The sequence below is a fragment of the Planococcus citri genome, chromosome 2 (assembly GCF_950023065.1).
Source record: "Planococcus citri chromosome 2, ihPlaCitr1.1, whole genome shotgun sequence".
Lineage (NCBI taxonomy): Eukaryota > Metazoa > Arthropoda > Insecta > Hemiptera > Pseudococcidae > Planococcus > Planococcus citri.
Window position 1 is genome coordinate 82,621,106 of NC_088678.1, and position 19,391 is coordinate 82,640,496.

At 33.9% G+C, this 19,391-nt stretch overlaps 1 protein-coding gene and 2 non-coding genes across 3 annotated transcripts in view; 2 read left to right on the forward strand and 1 right to left on the reverse strand.

Moving 5' to 3' along the window:
• Positions 1–2,773: 2,773 nt before the first annotated feature.
• Positions 2,774–2,845, reverse strand: TRNAE-UUC (transfer RNA glutamic acid (anticodon UUC)). The gene has a single exon. It is a non-coding gene; the product is annotated as a tRNA-Glu (tRNA).
• Positions 2,846–3,787: 942 nt separating this feature from the next.
• Positions 3,788–3,859, forward strand: TRNAE-CUC (transfer RNA glutamic acid (anticodon CUC)). The gene has a single exon. It is a non-coding gene; the product is annotated as a tRNA-Glu (tRNA).
• An 8,317-nt stretch (positions 3,860–12,176) lies between these two features.
• The window catches only part of LOC135838077 (protein eva-1 homolog C), a 537,512-nt gene continuing 530,297 nt past the window's right edge, over positions 12,177–19,391 (forward strand). The window contains exons 1-2 of the mRNA XM_065353629.1: positions 12,177–12,355; positions 16,801–17,064. The gene's annotated coding sequence lies outside the window, so the exon portion shown is untranslated. The remainder of the gene's footprint in view (positions 12,356–16,800; positions 17,065–19,391) is intronic.

The following is a 19,391-nucleotide window of genomic DNA, read 5'->3' on the forward strand; positions in this document are numbered from 1 at the left end:
ATTTGGGATATACCCTATTTTCGACATGCCAAATCGATTGGAAACGGTTTCAACCCGTTTTGAGCAGTTTTGGAGCCTCCAGCAGATTTTTGAAACTCGAAATTCCCACAAAATTCCACCAAATTGAAGTTGTAAAGCTAAAATTTATTCTAAAAACTAATTTTAATACGCTACGAAGTACTGCAGGTAAATTTCAAGTCGTTTTGGAGGCTTCAGCGACTTTTTGAAAATTCCTGAAGCCTCCAGCAGATTTTTGAAACTTTAAATTTTCACAAAACTTCATCAAAATGGAGATGGAAAGATGAAATTTACTCTACATTCCATATTTTAACACCCTCTGAAAACGACTTCTGGTGGATTTCAAGTCATTTTAGAGCCTCCAACGACTTTTTTTGAAAATTACTGGAGCCTCCAGCAGATTTTTGGAACTTTAAATTTTCACAAAATTTCATCAAATGGAGATGGAAAGCTGAAATTTACTCTACACTGCAATTTTAACACCCTCTGAAGACGTTTTCAGGTAGGTTCAAGTAATTTTAGGGCCTCTAGCGACTTTTTTTGAAAATTACTGGAGCCTCCAGCTCCAGCAGATTTTTGACACTTGAAATTTCCTCAACATTAATTTATCAAATAGAGTTGCTAAGCTGAAATTTACTTTGCAGACTACATGGTGGCTTCAAATGGTTTTAATGCTTCCAGCTACTTTTATGAAATTTCAATTTTCCAAAAAAAAACACCATGCAACCTTTCAAAAAGTCGCTGGAGGCTCCAAAACGACTTGAAATCCACCAGCAGTCAACTCCGTAGCGTACTGAAATTAGTTTGCAGAATGAATTTCGACTCTCCATCCTGGTTTTGGCGAAATTTCAAGTTTCAAAAATCTGCTGGAGGCTCCAGTAATTTTCAAAAAAAGTCGTTGGAGGCTCTAAAATGACTTGAAATCCACCAGAAGTCGTTTTCAGAGGGTGTTAAAATATGGAATGTAGAGTAAATTTCATCTTTCCATCTCCATTTTGATGAAGTTTTGTGAAAATTTAATGTTTCAAAAATCTGCTGGAGGCTTCAGGAATTTTCAAAAAGTCGCTGGAGCCTCCAAAACGACTTGAAATTTACCTGCAGTACTTCGTAGCGTATTAAAATTAGTTTTTAGAATAAATGTTAGCTTTACAACTTCAATTTGAAGGAATTTTGTGGGAATTTCGAGTTCCAAAAATCTGCTGGAGGCTCCAAAACTGCTCAAAACGGGTTGAAACCGTTTCCAATCGATTTGGCATGTCGAAAATAGGGTATATCCCAAATTTCAGCTTTCTTGGTCAATTTGGTAAAATTTTGATTTTTTCCATATTTAATTTTCAACATTTCACCAAAAATCGAAAAACGCACTTTAGCACTTGAAATTTTGACATGTGATAAATTTTTGCATGATCTTCCGATCTACCTTTGTTAAGTTTGAAAAAGTTCGTGCCAGTCCTGTGTTAAAACGCAAAATCTACGATTTCGGCTGACCTGTCAATCAAAATGGCCGCCATTTTCTAAGTAAGGCCAACTTTTTTTTGGCAAGTTTGCTTTAAAATGTTCCTTAGGATGTCCCCTTTAAGAAGTAAGGTGTCCCGGAGGATCGGGGTGGGGGTGCAATTACCCTATTGTCATACGCGGGACTATTATGACCATTTTACAATACTTGGCGAGAATTTTGGTTAAATTTTCTTTGAGAAATTTTGCTTAAAAATGCTGTTTTTTTTCATCAATTCACGTTTGACAAATTTTTAGACCATATATTTAGTCAATTTTCAATAATTTTCAATAATTTAGGCGATTTACTCAAAATTTTACCCACATTTTGAGACATTTCCTCGAATTAATGGTCGTTTTTCAATATTTCGTTAGTTTTGTTTAATGTGAGTAATTTTGGTAAAAGTTTTTCAGTTTATAAATTTGTTTTTCAAAATTGTTTTTGTGTTTTTTAAACTCGATTTTTTTTCAATTCGGATAAAATTAATTCAATTTACCGAATATGTACATAAAAAGAAAAGAAGAAATGGACAAATCTAGGAACACTTGAAAAAATACAGCAATTAGACGATGAAGTGAAAAATTCTCCCAAAACGATCCTTCTACATTATTTCTATTTAAAAAGTCCCACATATGTCAAAACCTCGTGGCAATTTTTCAAAGTAAAAAAAAAAAAACATAAAATCTGATGGCTACAAAGGAAACAGAGTCACGAGGATTAGGTAGAATCTTTAAAATTTTGGACTGATGTACCCAAGATGGAGCTAAAAAAAAACAAAAAAGGAAAAAAACCTATTTTATGAGGACAGGGGGAGGGTGTGACTGTGTGAGATTGAGATGATCTCCAGTAAAACTATTTTACGCCATCATAAAACTGTTTTACTCGTAATTATGTATATTTCTTCCTACAACTTCGCCCGCTTTGAATAATATACGATCCGTAGTAAAAACTGAATGAAATGAGGCAAACAATAGTCATTTCTCATTTCTATTAAAATTTCCGGCGGATGTTATATTTTTGTTTGTTTGTTTTTTTCCTCTCTCGAGTAGGTAGGTATTTGATGGAAGTATGTAGAATAATATGGCAGGGGGGAACTGAATAGCAGATGAACTACTCTCGTCCAAGTAGCAAGTAATATTAGAAACATTTCAAAATTGATATTTTCGAAAAACTCACAATTGAAAAAAAATTCAATTGAAATTAAAGAGGAGTTATGGACTTTAAAATTCCATAATTTGTAAAAAAAAATCAAAAAGTGATTTCCGGTACCGGGAATCGAACCCGAGCCTCCTGGGTGAAAGCCAGGTATCCTAGCCACTAGACCATACCGGATGATGGAGGCTTCGGGCAAAATTTGGCAATACAAGGAGGGTCAAATTTTAATTATTTTTTCACAGAAATATTAGGTACGTTGATAATGTTTTTAGGTACATCCTATCCTTCGACCATTTATTACTCTCAAAAGACCTTTGAACTGATAATGTCTCATATCGAAACAAATTGATCAACTTAATTTTTTCTCAAAACGAAATAATCAAATTCATCAATTTTTTTCAAATGAAACGTAATAACTCCAAAGGAGCGATATTTATTAAATACCTATTGCGATGGAAAGGAAATTGGTTCCACAATATTTGAAAATTTGAGAAGATAAAGAGAAAAAAGTGATCAGATAATTGCTAATTTGCTTTGAATTGAGTAAATAGGATAGGTAGATATAAGTATGCACATAAATTATTATTACAAGTTATACAACAATAAAAAAAAACTGTTTTTTTTTAACCATCAATCCAAAAGTAGGTAACTACAACCTGCATTTAATAAATTTCAAAAAAAATAGTAATTAAATAAAGTGAAGTTGAGATGCTCACTTTTCCCACTCTTCTAGGAATAAAATTAGTTATTGTAGGTATAATAATGGAAGCCCAATCAGTGAAAGGGAGGAGGAGGAGGAGGAGGAGGAGGAGAAGGAGAAGGAGAAGGAGAAGGAGAAAAGAATCGAATACTATACAATACACTGCCTCTCTCAAACGTAATTTATTATTATTACAGCATACATCACATCATATTTCAAAAAGTCATCATACTACGACCAAGAGTATCAAGATAATTTTGTGTCTTTCTCCACACCTCAAAAAATCAAGAAATAAAAAAACGTTGAAAAATCATGAAAATCTCACGAAGAGTGAAAAATAAATTCACATCATTCACCAAGTTCAGGTATTCGAATTTTTACTGTTAGAAACCGCGCAAAACAGCACCAAAACACAACCATCCGGTATGGTCTAGTGGTTAGGATCCCTGGTTCTCACCCAGGAGGCCCGGGTTCGATTCCCGGTACCGGAAAAATTTTTTTTTGTTTGTTTCAATTTTATTCATCAAACACAACGTCAGAATACTCCCCAATATTAAAAATTTCACATTAAAATCATATTTGAGAGGATTAATCTAGATTTTATTCCTTTAAAAGGACGAATAACAGTTCGAAAAACTTCTCTAGTAATCTTTGGTGGATTTTAAAATTCAAAAACTGAAAATACAACTAACTAAAATGAAAAGAACGAAATATTATATACGAGTTGAGTCATAATGAAGCAAAAACTGCGATAAATCGTATTTCATAATGAGTAAGTAAGTATTTCATAAGCGTTAGCAATTTTCAATGTACTCGTAATTGTTGTATGTAGTTGCACATTTCGAGTGGAAATATTATTCATTTGACTTTCTTCGACTATTTTTCGAACAAACATGCTAAATAAATATTAAATAAAAATAAAAAATGAGTGGCAACCTCTTTTACTAAATGAAAACGAAAAAATTGAATTTAATCGACAAATAATAAAAATGAGAAAATTATTTTATCAAAACTCTACAAAATTCAAAACAACCGTAGCTGGGACAAGCTGCACGTGCGACTAACGTTGTTTTAAAAAAACACTACTTGATTATCCGTAATAAATTAAATTTCAACGATTTTTTAAACGCGGTTGCAGTATTTCGATTGTTTTTATTGGAATTCTCTAAAATTTGATTTTAAAAAAAGTTTCCAAGAATTATTCATCGAATTCATTCGAACTAGTTTACACAAAACATACCATGCAATAAGTTCATTCTTTAATCAAACGTAACTCGTGAAATTATGTAATATTTTACAAATTATTTCGATCGCATTTGAAGTATTCATGTGAAATTACGTTGAAAAACATAGTCCTTAGTCCACATACAAAGAGGCCTACTTAGATAATAATTTATCAAGCTATTTCCGTTCATTAGAATAAAAATCGAGTAAACAAACGTCATGGGTTAGTCATTTTAAATGTGTCATGTACTACGCACCTCTAGAAAGATAACTGCACTTCGTATTAAATTAAAAATCGAATTTCAAAGCTACTGGATGTACGTATAAATAAATGATTTTACCAATTCGACCACACTGATGATGAACTAAAAAATGTTACTTGGAACGAAAAATAAAATAATACGAAAAATAAAATAATAATAAACGAAGAGAGCAAATTTCGAAAACTGTACCGAATTAATGCCAACGATCACTAACGAATCTTACCATTTTTTTACAACCATTTCTAAACTTTTAGTTCAATTATTTTTTTTATTCGGTTAAAAATTTCAAATTCTGGGTCAATATTTTTTTGGCTTAAAAATTTTAGCATTCAAATATGTTTTTTTTTTTTTAAATTCTAATTTAAAAACGAAATTAAACAGGCTCGAACGAAGTGAGGGCAAAAGCTTATTTCGAGAAAGTAAGAAATCGATATTTTTTATGCAAGTTTATTTTGCATTGAATATTTTTAAAATCTGAATGGCAGTTGAGTTTTTTAGAAATTTAAATTTGGAACAAGATTGCATATTTTAAAAAATAAGAAGTTAATTTTTCCACCCTTGGAATTTTTACAACTTTAAAATTTGCAATACCATTTTTTGAATTCTGTCAATTTTCAAACTTTCTGTAAAACGTTTGTACTATTTTTCATAATTTTGTCAACATCATATTTGCCAACTGAATTCGACCTTCGACTATATTGATGATGAACTAAAATTGAACTCGAAACGAAAAATAAAATAATAATAAAGGAAGAGAGCAAATTACGAAAATTGTACCGAATTAATACCAAAGACCACTAACGAATTTTCCCATTTTATCATAACCATCCCATTTCTAAAACCTCGAGTTCATTTACTCTTATTTAATTCAATTAAAAATTTAAAATTCTGTTTTCTGTCACTGGTAAGTATTGAAACACTCCTACGACACACCTCAACCAGTCACAAACTATACCATTTCACTTCTCTTAGATATAGTTTGTAGCACCAAAGCATGGTATATATACGATTACAATCGCCCTCTTCTATCGTCTCTGTCGAATCTCATGTGGGGACTACATACGAGGTACATGTTACCATTCTCGTCCTCGGGAAAGTCGCCGGATCGTTATTGAGAAAGTCAGTGACGGTAAACGTCATCATCTGCGGGGAAAAGGAGGCAAACGCCGGGAGGTGAGCGTGTATTCGCGATCCCGCCTTCACCCTCGTGGATCTGATCAAAGTAATGAGAAATATGAGAGAAGAGTTGCCACTCTTTCTACTTAACGGCGCCTATTTCGACAGAACTTTTTGGTAAATTTTTATTCGACTAGTACATACAAGACTGGTGAGAGAAGAGTTGCAGTTCCTTCGACATCAAGGCAGTTAGTTACAGTGACAGAAACCGAACGTTATTCTAATAGTCCGGCATATGACAATAGGAGTAATTGCACCCCCCCCCCCCTCGATCTTCCGGGACAACTTTTTTCTTGAAGGGGACATCCTAAGCCTAAGGAACATTTTAAAGCAAAGTTGCCAAAAAAAAAGTTGGCCTTACTTACAAAATGGCGGCCATTTTGATTGACAGGTCAGCCGAAATCGCAGATTTTGCGTTTTAACATAGGACTTGCACGAACTTTTTCAAGCTTTACAAAGGTAGATCGAAAGATCATGCAAAAATTCATCACCTGTCAAAATTTCAAGTGCTAAAGTGCGTTTTTCGTTTTTTGGGGAATTTTTGAAAATCCAATTTAGGCCAAAAATGAGAGAAAAAATCAAAATCTTACCAAATTGACCAAAAAAGCTGAAATTTGGGATATACCCTATTTCCGACATGCCAAATCGATTGGAAACCGTTTCAACCCGCTTTGAGCAGTTCTGGAGCCTCCAGCAGATTTTTGAAACTCGAAATTCCCACAAAATTCCATCAAATTGGAGTTGTAAAGATAAAATTTATTCTAAAAACTAATTTTAATACGGTACGAAGTACTGCAGGAGAATTTCAAGTCGTTTTGGAGCCTCCAGCGACTTTTTGAAAATTCCTGAAACCTCCAGCAGATTTTTGAAACTTGAAATTTTCACAAAATTTCATCAAATGGAGATGGAAAGCTGAAATTTACTCTACACTCCAATTTCAACACCCTCTGAAGACAACTTCAAGTGGGTTCAAGTCATTTTAGGGCCTCCAGCGACTTTTTTGAAAATTACTGGAGCCTCCAGTACATTTTTGAAACTTGAAATTTCCCCAACATTAATTTATCAAATGAAGTTGGCAAGCTGAAATTTACTTCGCAGGCTACATGGTGGTTTCGAATGATTTTGAAGCTTCCAGCTACTTTTAGGGAATTTCAATTTTCCAAAAAAAGTCATACAACCTTTCAAAAAGTTGCTGGAGGTTCCACAAAGACTTGAAATCCACCAACTGTCAACTTCGTAGCGTATTGAAATTAGTTTGCAGAATGAATTTCGACTCTCCATCTTGGTTTGATAAAATTTTGGGGAAATTTCAATTTTCAAAGATCTACTGGAGGCTCCAGTAATTTTCAAAAAAGTCGCTGGAGGCTCCAAAACGACTTGAAATTCACCTGCATGGTACTTCGTAGCGTATTGAAATTAATTTTTAGAATAAATTTTAGCTTTACAACTCCCATTTGATGGAATTTTGTGGACATTACGAGTTTCAAAAATCTGCTGGAGGCACCAGAACTGCTCAACACGGGTTGAAACCGTTTCCAATCGATTTGGCATGTCGAGAATAAGGTATATCCCAAATTTCAGCTTTCTTGGTCAATTTGGTGAAATTTTGATTTTTTCCCTCATTTTTGGCCTAAATTCGATTTTCAAAAATTCGCCAAAAATCGAAAAACGCACTTTAGCACTTGAAATTTTGACATGTGATAAATTTTTGCATGATCTTTCGATCTACCTTTGTTAAGTTTGAAAAATTTCGTGCCAGTCCTGTGTTAAAACGCAAAATCTGCGATTTCGGCTGACCTGTCAATCAAAGTTCGCTTTAAAATGTTCCTTAGGATGTCCCCTTTAAGAAATAAGGTGTCCCGGAGGATCGGGGTGGGGGTGCAATTACTCCTATTGTCATACGCCGGACTATTATGACCATTTTACAATACTTGGCTAGAATTTTGGTTAAATTTACTCTGAGAAATTTTGCTTAAAAATGCTGTTTTTTTTTCATCAATTCACGGTTGGCCAATTTTTAGACCATGTATTTAGTCAATTTTCAATAATTTTCAATAATTTAGGCGATTTACTCAAAATTTTACCCACATTTTGAGACATTTCCTCGAATTAATGGTCGTTTTTCAATATTTCGTTAGTTTTGTTTAATGTGAGTAATTTTTGTAAACGTTTTTCAGTTTATAAATTTGTTTTTCAAAATTGTTTTTGTGTTGTAAAGTTTGAAAAAGTTCGTGCAAGTCCTATGTTAAAACGCAAGATCTGCGATTTTGGCTGACCTGTCAATCAAAATGGCCGCCATTTTGTAGTAGAAACAATATTACGATCGAGAAATAATTGAAATTATCGCTTTCAAGTCGACTATGAAACCAAAAATAACGTAATCCAAAAGCACAGTTAGGTAGTTAGTTTGAATTTTTATTAAGTATGAAATCTACGATGGTTTACCGAATTCTGAGTGGATTCTTTCGAAGCATTCTGATCTTTGGTGTGATGTAAATGTTAAGTTAGAAATAAGAAAAGCAAATAATAATCATTCAATTACCAATCAGTGATAATGTCTTCACACGACGTTGATTTTCAAAGAATCTCATCAAGACACAACAAGTTTTCAACGGTCGGACTTCTTCGATTGGAAACAACACATGATTACGAAGCGTGAATTAGCAAAGAGTAAAAGTACACTTCGTTCATCGTTCTGTATCGCTGGAGTATCCTTGCTGTGTTGAAAATATGTAATTTCGTTCCTGTAACATTGAAACTTGCGCTAGAGTAAAGTTGCAAAATGTAAAATTAAGTCGTACATTTATTCAAATAACAAGACGGATAGCTACTATGGACGTTCGCTAGTGTAATGAACGATTATAATCTTTCTTTAGTTAACGAGACTAGGATCGTATTCAGTTAACTATCTTCATTATTGTACACAGGTAACCGAAGTGAATGTGTTCCTTAACTGATAATATTCACCTAGCAGGATCTTCGTCTCAACCCATATCAAACAAACAAATACTACGATTAGATCATAATAATCATAATAACCCATACCTATCGGCTTCGTTGTCTGGAAAAATGTTTTCGAAGATTACAAGGATCTCCATTCTCCGCTCAGGTTCACGTTCGATAACTGATTTCCGATTGATTATATGTACGCTCTCCGTTCGTTATCTTATCTCCAGTATTCCGATAGGGAGTCAAAGAAAAGTTCGTATAGGGATCAGGTTGAAATCAACTCATCGTGTCGCCGGTGTTATCGATATCAATTTGTCGTCTGGAGATAATATGCGTATGCTACTGTAAAGAGGTTAGTACACTACAATGAATAAACATCGTCCGAAAAACACAACATTTACGAATCACTTACCATTTCCAAACTGAACGATGAAAGTTAGGTATCTAAATTCGGAGCTTCTCAAACAGTCAAACTTCGGTCGCTTCTGTCTTCTGATACAGCTTTCTGGTTCATCTTCAATGACTGGAGTGTACGTTGCCGATTTCTTTTCGTTCGGAACACCATGAATTATGAAAGAGAAAACAAAAAGAATACGCTGAGATTTTCGGTGTTATTAATACATCAGAAAGAAAATTCAATGTGTTTCAACGGCAGCGACGATCGAAACACCGAAACACATTTCGTTTCTCAAGATTTCTTAATTCTAGAATACATTTTGATGTATAAAATAACATACTCACCGAGCTAGATTTTCACTGGTTTCATTCCAATTACACAAATCAAAGTAGAATAATTAAATAAAACGCTAACGCGGATTTAATGACGCCGAAACTAAATAAAGCTAGTTGAAAATTGCATGAAAATGGCTGACTAAAGATTTCGAGATTTTGAATTTCCCTATTTTGATACATTTTTTCAATTTACGTGACTTGTTGGCAACACTGCTAATTATTTTTTGCGTTATTTTTTGGTTATTTTTCGTTACGTGATGGCAAAAACTGCAAAAAACGTGAACTAATTACGGGGATGATTCAGTGATAGTGAAAGTGATTAGGATGTGATTAGAAAGGATTCGGAATTTTGGAATATTTTATTGGATTAGGTACTTAGTTAATTACTTTGTAGAATTTGGTAAATATAATTGAAATTTGAATATCCCTGTTGTTAATACAATCTGCTTGTGGTGATCGATATACTTCCGGTTCAACATTTTCAAATCCATCAGTCTATGGTACTCGTAGTTGTTGATTTTAGTCCATTTGCAGATCGTGGTCAGCCTATCAGTATTGATGTATATGAAGACGTTTCGTGTTTTGAGCTAAAACACCTCTGATGTAGTAAGTAACTACCTGATTTTATTCATGGTCAAGCTCAGGAGTTCATTATCGGCATTTATAATCAAGAGTAGGTAGATCGTTCATCAAACAGTTCATGTTTATGCAATAATAAGCTAATATTCTTGCTTATGTGATTGCAGAAAAGTAACGTGTACCTACGTGATCGTGGATAAGTACTTACTTATATCTTCGCAAGCTTTGTGAATACGATCCGTACAATGCTACGAGGCTACGACCATCAGAACATCAGAAGAGTAAATCTTCGAAGATTTGTTCGCAATTCCAATCAACGATCAACGAAGAGTAAGTAAATATTGAGTACCTATCTGGAGGCTGGAATGATTACCTACAGACAAGAATGATAATACGAGAAAAGTTGAGTGTTTTTTAGCAAGATAACCGATACCTCATTATTGCGCTTTTGAGAAATTAGAATTCTTCATTACCTAGATTTCCAGGAAGGGAAACCAGTTTGCTTGGGTTAATTTTTCATGTTAATTTCTGGTGGAATTCGATTTTTTTCACGAATTTGAACATTCACAGCTTCGCAAGTCTCGTCCAGATACGTCGACTAAAATTCACCATTGAATTTACTCACGGATATATATTGAACGTCATGTTTCGGGGTTAGGAGTTGATGAAGAAGCTCCACATTCCAGACAATATTCCATATTTCTATCTATAGGTAGTAATATACCTATTGGCATGAATTTCGTTCTCTAAAAGGTATTAATCGTATTCTAAACGTTCGCAACTTGACACAGCTTGATTTAGGTTTCCTTTCGTTGTAAATCTAAAATAAGCTACATTTTTCAGTTTCAGTTACTGCTGGATCAGGGTACCTACTACCTAATATGAATTATTTTGAGAAATTCAAGACGTTCACAGTCCAGGATCCAGGATTCGTTTCTGTCGCTGATCTGCGTTGCTTAACGTAAGTAAATAGTAGGTAGGTATTGCGTCCCTTTTCTTCTCTGTAGGTATAAAAATTTCCTGTGAAGTGAAGTACCTAAGCTGATATTTCTTTCTTTACAAATTCGAATGAATAGATTTAGCAGAACGATCCTAGATATCATCTAAGGCTTAAATAAAGATCAATTTGTATCTCGATTCTTCTCATTTTAAAGTTAAACCGATTTGAAGAAGTAAGTATATTTTTCAAATTTTGAAAACATAGCAATTAATTTATTTTTTAAAGTTTTTAATTTTTTAAAGATTTTTGATTTTTTAAATTAAATTTTTAATTTTAATTGATATTTTATTACTTGGTTACACTGATAATCAATTGTACCTAATTCCGGAACTAGAGCCCCCACTTACTTGCTTATCACTTATCAGTTATCAAAATGAATTATTTTCATTTTTTCGTAGGAAAAGAAAGTATAACACAACATAAAGCGTCATTATTTTATTATAAATTGAAATTAATGTATAATTTATTAATTGAACGTATTTTTTATGCAGAAAAATGAAAAACCCATCGTTTCTGTTTATGGCCTGTTGCGCTCCTAACGGAGATGATCTCTACTACAGAACCAGATGAACTAATGACGTGGCAAATTTTCTGTCATCTATCAATCATGATTCATGAATCAACCAATTCAACCATCGGCGTGAGTCATTCTTTTGTATTTATCTGCACATTTTTGTTGAAATTTCGAGTTTCGTTTATTATTTTCGATCTCGTGGTTCTTTTATGCTTTTTTGTCAATTTTGTGTTAATATTGTAATGTAATTAATTAGCGTTACTAGGTAACTACGTGACCGTACAACATCGAATATGTGTTTCAGAATGGAAAGTTTCTTTTGAAATGATATAATTCCTACAGGTCTTCGCCGGGTCGGATGATTTGAGATTTCGTCGCTTTTACGATAGTATTTAACTACCTAATTACCTGCGTACTTAGTTAACAATTTGTGATGTAGTAATGACAACTCAAGATTCTTCTGCGATGCCATACTCTTCGTAGAAATCATGTGTTTTTCATCAAAAATGTGACTCTAATACGGCGACGGTTTCGTCGTAAGTTCCTTGAGGTGAGTTGATCGTTTCGTTACGATTATATTTTAATGTTTAATGATATGATTTTCTGTTCATACCATGTTACTTTGAATTCGATCCTTAGTACCGAAATTAACTTGCTAATTTCTATGTTTCAATGTAATAATATGATCGACGATCGTCTATACCTCTAATGAGTTACGTACGTCCTTCGTCATCATTATTGGAGCTCAGAGCAAAGCAACCCCCATGAGGCCATGATCACGAATCAAGTTTGTACTTTGAAGCTACTGTATTCTTACTCCTGTAGTGTCCAGACAGGCAACCTGTTCGACGACGTAGACAATGTAACTGCAGTCCAGTAATATTGAGGTGTTTTTTGTACCATAAAAGATGAGTGATGCGATCTTTTTCCAACATTTCAAATACCTAAATTCACCAACAACAAAACACAGACAACCACCCAACGAATCAATCTCGAAACCTATAATACCTAGTTAACAAAATAAGTAAATATTCGAGAAACTTTCTACACACCATCACCATTTCAATTCCTTCAAATGCCAACACGAATATAGGTTAATATTCTCGACGCGAATTAAAAGTAAAAAATTTCCAACTGAGAATAGTTCCGACATTTGGAAATACTGGTTATGAAAACTTTTCATTACTAACGAAACAATGAGCAGACTCGATTCAGTTTCATGTCAAAACCAGAGAATAACCGTTAACATTCTGAAATAAGTTGAGAATTTATTTCTGTCAGCCAAAATAATTAAATTCGTTCTCATTCCTTCGTGTTACAACTTGTCTTAAACTAATTGCATCGAGTTAAAAATTTCCAAAATCAATTACACTCGCTCGTAAATATGGAATGGTGTTTTTAATCTTCGAATCATTCCTCGTACATCTCGACCACCTTTTGCTGGTATCATCTTGATTCTTGGGGTATGTTTTTATTTGTGTGATTTCATTTCTCATCTTCAGTGTTCTGTAATTTTTTGATTTTCCTATCAGCTTTGTTGAATTATTCATGATTATTTAGGAAAAATGGGTCGTCGAACGTGGAATTTTATGTCTTATTTTGTTGATTCGCTCTCATCGGTAGATAGATACCTTGTAGCTTTTATTTTTCCAGGTGTTGTTGGTTTTTAATCGAGAGTAATTAATTCGGATTTTAGAGATTTACCTGAAAAGACGTATTCTTCACTCCTTTTTTTTTTTTTTGTAAAATTCTGATACTTAAGAGAAGCTGAGAGCGGAAACTTCAAATTGAGAAGGCTATCTATATTTTCAGTTTGTAGGTGCTTTGCTGCCTCGGTTTTGAAAGTATTTCTTGCTATTTTTATTAGATGGCGCGTCGTAATTTCTTCACAGTTTCGTAATACGAGCATTTCATCATTCGCAATTCGATGTGTAATTTTATTATTCGTATATTTTCAAACTCAATTATGCGTGGTTATATTCTTTTGTTTAAAATGAACTAATTGATAGTCTTGTTTGTGATTTTGTCCATAACAATGTTTATCTTACTTATTTTTTAATTTAATTTAATTATTTTTTTTTCAAAGAAATCGCTAAAATTAAGCGGTTTAATTAATTTATTATCTCCCCTTCTAGAACATTGAAAATCATAATTATTGAGCTCATGTATTTATCGAAGTTACATTTTTAATGTCAAGTTCATTAGGGAGGCTCTTATTTATTCTGGTAAGATTTTTTTTGCAATTTTTTTCATGTTCCCATCCCCCAAAATCGTTGACCAGAAATTCAGCTACCGAAGATGAATTTTTGTAAATGGCTGAAATAGCCCACTTAGGTACTGACAAGGTTTTCCTAAAAACCGTAAACCGTGAGATAAAAACCTGAAATTTGGTTTGGATACTAAAATCGACCTTCCAAACTGATTGCGACCCTTTTCGTGACAAACTGGAGCCTCCAGCAGAAAACTAGTTTTTTGCCAGCACACTGGAATCGCTTCAGAAAGCGTTGTAATCAACTTCGGCAGCTGAAAATTTGGTTCTGTGGTGTTGGTGATGTGAACTTTCAGTGTGCCAAATTTCAGCCCAATCGGATATGACGAGTTGACACGTAGGTTCCCTTGTTATTGAAAAATCGAAAAATTTATAATTATTTTTGCATACAATCCAACCATTTTGGAGGAGAGGGAGGAGTTGAGAACGCAAAAAAGTCAAACTTCAAAATAATCGTCACCCCAGAGTACTTTGGCGTATTTTAAAATTTTCTTATTCAAATTGAGAATATTTTTACCTTTTTTTTTTCACGCCAATTAAATTCGATTTTCAAATATTCGAGTATTATTAGTCGTATTTTAGTGAAAGATTTCTCAAATCCATATCAAATTTTCAGAATTTCGAGTCCATTTCTCTTTTTATGTTGTTTCAAGATTTTTTTCTATTTTTCTATGTGCAGAAAAAAGTCATGTGCCTTGAAATCCGCTCAGCTCTTTAGAAGTACTCTCATGTATAGGTGTGCTAATGTATAAATTTCCAATGAGACGACACATTTAGCTACCCCACACACAAAAGAATACCATATTACTTCTACTCTTCGCTATGTAAAAGTGTAGACCATATTCTATACCTATATGACACGTATCTATAGTATCTGTAACTTGAGCATATACATAGTAAGTACGAGTACATTTATCTATAGGCTGAGTGCAGAAGGATACAAACAAGATGAAAAAGGCGACTCATTTCACAGTGCAATAAACGTCCAAGCGAAAGTGTTTGATGGTGTAGCGCGGCTGAGAGCCGAACACAGCCCAGCGCTCAGTCGAGCCGAGAGTACAAAGTAAATGAAGTACATTTACACAAGAGTGTGCCGAGTGTGAAAATGGCATCGACACAAAGTACGCGATGTTCGCTCGAAGGCATAGCCTATCCATTGCTGCGGTTTCTCGTCAAGTGTTCAGCCATTCGAAAATTCATCCCGTTTTCCACACTCGGTTGATTCTCTATCACTCAAAACTTTCTGATAAGAATACCGCCCCGTGTTACGTAAAATGATAATAATAGCAAACTTTTTCCTCGGACAGTGGCGCGTATAAAGCGATAAATACGTTAGGCGTATTCCTTGGCGATCCTGTTGGACGATGAGCAATGGCCACGTATACCTACTCTAACTTCATCGTTCTATATTATAGAGAAATTCTATCGTTTCGTTTGGAAATTTTAGAGCTTTAATAATTGTTATCGTTCAAATACCTTCAAAGCCTTCAAGTGTGGACAAAAAAAGAAAAGTAGCGATATTACGAGTTTGTCTGGTACATATTTTGGGTTCGATCGATGTAACTAAAATGTGGGGCAGTGGTCTGGTGACAGATTTTGTCAATTTTGTAGATCTGTCGCAGTAAATGGAAATGATATGTTCTTTCCATTTTACCGACTTTTCGAGTTGAATAATTTTCGGTGAATCATTCGCCAACGAATTGATTAATTCATTAATTATTCATGAATTATTAATTCGTTCGCGAAGAAGTCACTTATACGAATCAAATCGTTCGCGAATGATTCACAAAAAAATATTCAATAGGTTCGTGAATGGTTCATCAAAAATTAATCAAATGAATCGATTCGGTCGCGAACGAGTCTCTTGTACGAATCAGTTCGTTCGTAAATCATTCACCAAAAATTAATTGAATGAATCATGACTCAATTCGTTCGCGAAAACGAGTAACTTACACAAATCAATTTGTTCATCGTTCGTGAACGATTCACCAAAAATGAATTAAATAAATCGATTCGTTCGCGAACGAGTCACCCGTACAAATCAATCCGTTCGCAAATGATTCGCCAAAAATTACTGAATTTGTTCGTGAATGATTCACCAAAAATTGATAAAACGAATCAATTCGTTCGCGAACGAGTCACTTGTACGAATCAATTCGTTCGCGAACGAGTCACTTGTACGAATCAATTCGTTCGCGAACAATTCACCAAAAATTAATTAAATGGACCGATTTGTTTGCTAATGAATAATGATTCACTTGAAATTATTCAATTCGTTCGTGAACGATTCATGAAAAATGAATTAAATGAATAGATTCGTTCGCATACGAGTCACCAAATCAATCCGTTCGCGAATGATTCACCAAAAATTAATTAAATGAATCGATTCGTTCGCTAATGATTCACTTGAAATTATTCAATTCGTTCGTGAACGATTCATCAAAAATGAATTAAATGAATAGACTCGTTCGCAAACGAGTCACTTATACGAATCAATTCATTCGCGAATGATTCACCATTATTGCCAGAAAATGGAATAAATTGTAGGTACTGCAATAAAAATATCCAAGCTGCATTAAGGTTACCCTTTCGATGTGGCAGTTGGACTTGGAAAAACAAATTTTCACTGCGAAGTCCTCAAAGTTGAATCATGTGTTTACCCATATCTACATACATTGAGCAAAATTACGATACTTAATTGTTTTTTTGTTTGTTTTTTGTTGCAGTTTGGTGAAATGAACTTCCACTTTCGTGATGTAAATCGTAATGCTCGTTGTGTCGCGAAGTATAGTTTTCGGTCGAAATGGTCCCCTGTGCTTCATGTCGAAGGGGCTGTAGCTCCTCATGAAGTACAAAATTTGTGTTCGGTAGTGTGATGAACTTCAGTGTTCGTGGTCGATGAAGCTGCAGTTCCTTTCAATCATCTGTTCGCGGTCCAGAAAATTGAGGATGAATCCAGTTCAATTGTGCTGTCTACTTCTCAGCTACTGGTATGTTGAAATTTTACAACGCTTTAAATAGGTACTCGCGTATTTTTACTCATTTTTAAAGTAGATATGTGGTGTTGATTTATGTAGGTAAAATGATCTACAAAATTTAGTGGGGATATGGGATGTGAGATATGATTACATTTTTTTATGCAGAAACCTACCGAAGTAAGAAATTGGTGGACTATTGAAATTATTTCATCAATTTTTGGCAATTCTCAGTTACAATTCATTCGACATTTCATCTAGTTTTTGCTTAATTTCATTCTAATTTGATGATATTGGATCAAGTTAGTTGGTACTTGTTACCTAATGTTTTGTACCTAGTCCACGCAATTTTTTCAAAATTCATGCTTAAAATTCTTGAATTCAGTTTTTGTAATTTTTAACATGTTCTGCGTTATTTTAACAAGTTTTAATAGCGTTTGATTAAATATCTGAAATTTCATCTATCTTAAAGTAAATTTTAGCTACATATTTTTATGCCAAGTTTACAGTTTTCCTGGGACATTTTTTGTGATTTTTGCAGAATTTTGTTCAATTTGAGATATTTGATTAGATTTTGAAAATTTTCAACTATTTTTTTATGACATTTTGATAAATGTTGAAGCCGATTTACAAAGTTTGCTCAATTACGTATGCTGATTTTTTAAACGAATTCACGGTAATTTTCAAGAAGTGGGAAATTAGCTTGACAAATTTTGTAACACTTTCTACTATTTTGACAAATTTTCACGCAATTTTGAGAATATGTAACTCATTTTTCATAACGTGTGTGGCTTTAGCAAGATTTTACTCAAATTTTGTTGAGACATTTCGTCTAATTTTTGTCGTTTTTAAAATGATTCTAAACCTGAAACCAAAACTCGAAAATTTTGACATTAAAAACTTGAAAAAAGAAAATACGCATAGAGAAGTGGAGTTGGAAGTTGGAACCAAAGTAGAATTCCTATCAGTGTCATTTTTGATTTTCCATTTTTTTTCTCTTTATTTCACATTTGGCTTTGTTAATCTTTATTTTTCTCCTTTAATGTGAAAAAAAGTTTCCTCACATGGCATCATAAGGAGAGGCGTGACGAAAGGATGTGTCATTGGAGAGGGGGGTGAATGTTCTCAACTTTTTACCCCATCACTCCCCCCCCCAGTATTTTTCATGCTAATTAGCCTCGTGTGGTTCGAACAAATTTTGGAAGGGTGAGTTGGAAACAAAAATGTTGAATAATTTTAATTCGGGGAGCCCACTTGAGGATAAATTGCACCCCCTCCCTCCCGTCGATCCTCCGGGACAACTTTTTTCTTAATGGGGGAGTCCTAAGGAACATTTCTAGCCCTTGTACTCAAAAAAAAAGTGGCCCTACTAACTACTTACAAAATGGCGGCCATTTTGATTGAGCAGATTTTGCGTTTTAACATAGGACTTGCACGAAAATTTTCAAACTTTACAAACGTAGATCGAAAGATCATGCAAAAATTTATCACCTGTCAAAATTTCAAGTGCTAAAGTGCGTTTTTCGATTTTTGGTGAATTTTTGAAAATCCAATTTAGGCCAAAAATGAGGGAAAAATCAAAATTTTACCAAATTGACCAAGAAAGCTGAAATTTGGGGTATACTCTATTTTCGACATGCCAAATCGATTGAAAACGGTTTCAACCCGTTATGAGCGGTTCTGGAGCCTCCAGCAGATTTTTGAAACTCGAAATTACCACAAAAATCCATCAATAAATTGGAGTTGTAAAGCTGAAATTTATTCTAAAAACTAATTTCAATACGCTACGAAGTACTTCAGGTGAATATCCACCAGCGACTTTTTAAAAATTCCTGAACCTCCAGCAGATTTTTGAAACATTAAACTTTCACGAAATGTCATCAAAATGGAGATGGAAAGCTGAAATTTACTCTACACTCCAATTTTAACACCCTCTGAAAACGACTTCTGGTGGATTTCAAGTCATTTTAGAGCCTCCTACGACTTTTTTGAAAATTACTGGAGCCTCCAGTGGATTTTTGAAACTTGAAATTTCCCCAAAATTTCATCAAACCAAGATGGAGAGTCGAAATTCATTCTGCTGTCAAAATTTCAAGTGCTAAAGTGCGTTTTTCGATTTTTAGTGAATTTTTGAAAATCAAATTTAGGCCAAAAATGAGGGGAAAAATCAAAATTTTACCAAATTGACCAAGAAAGCTTAAATTTGGGATACGCCCTATTTTCAAAATGCCAAATCGATTGGGAACTGTTTCAAAGCGTTTTGAGCAGTTCTGGAGCCTCCAGCAGATTTTTGAAACTCGAAATTCCCACAAAATTTCACCAAAGTGGAGTTGGAAAGCTGG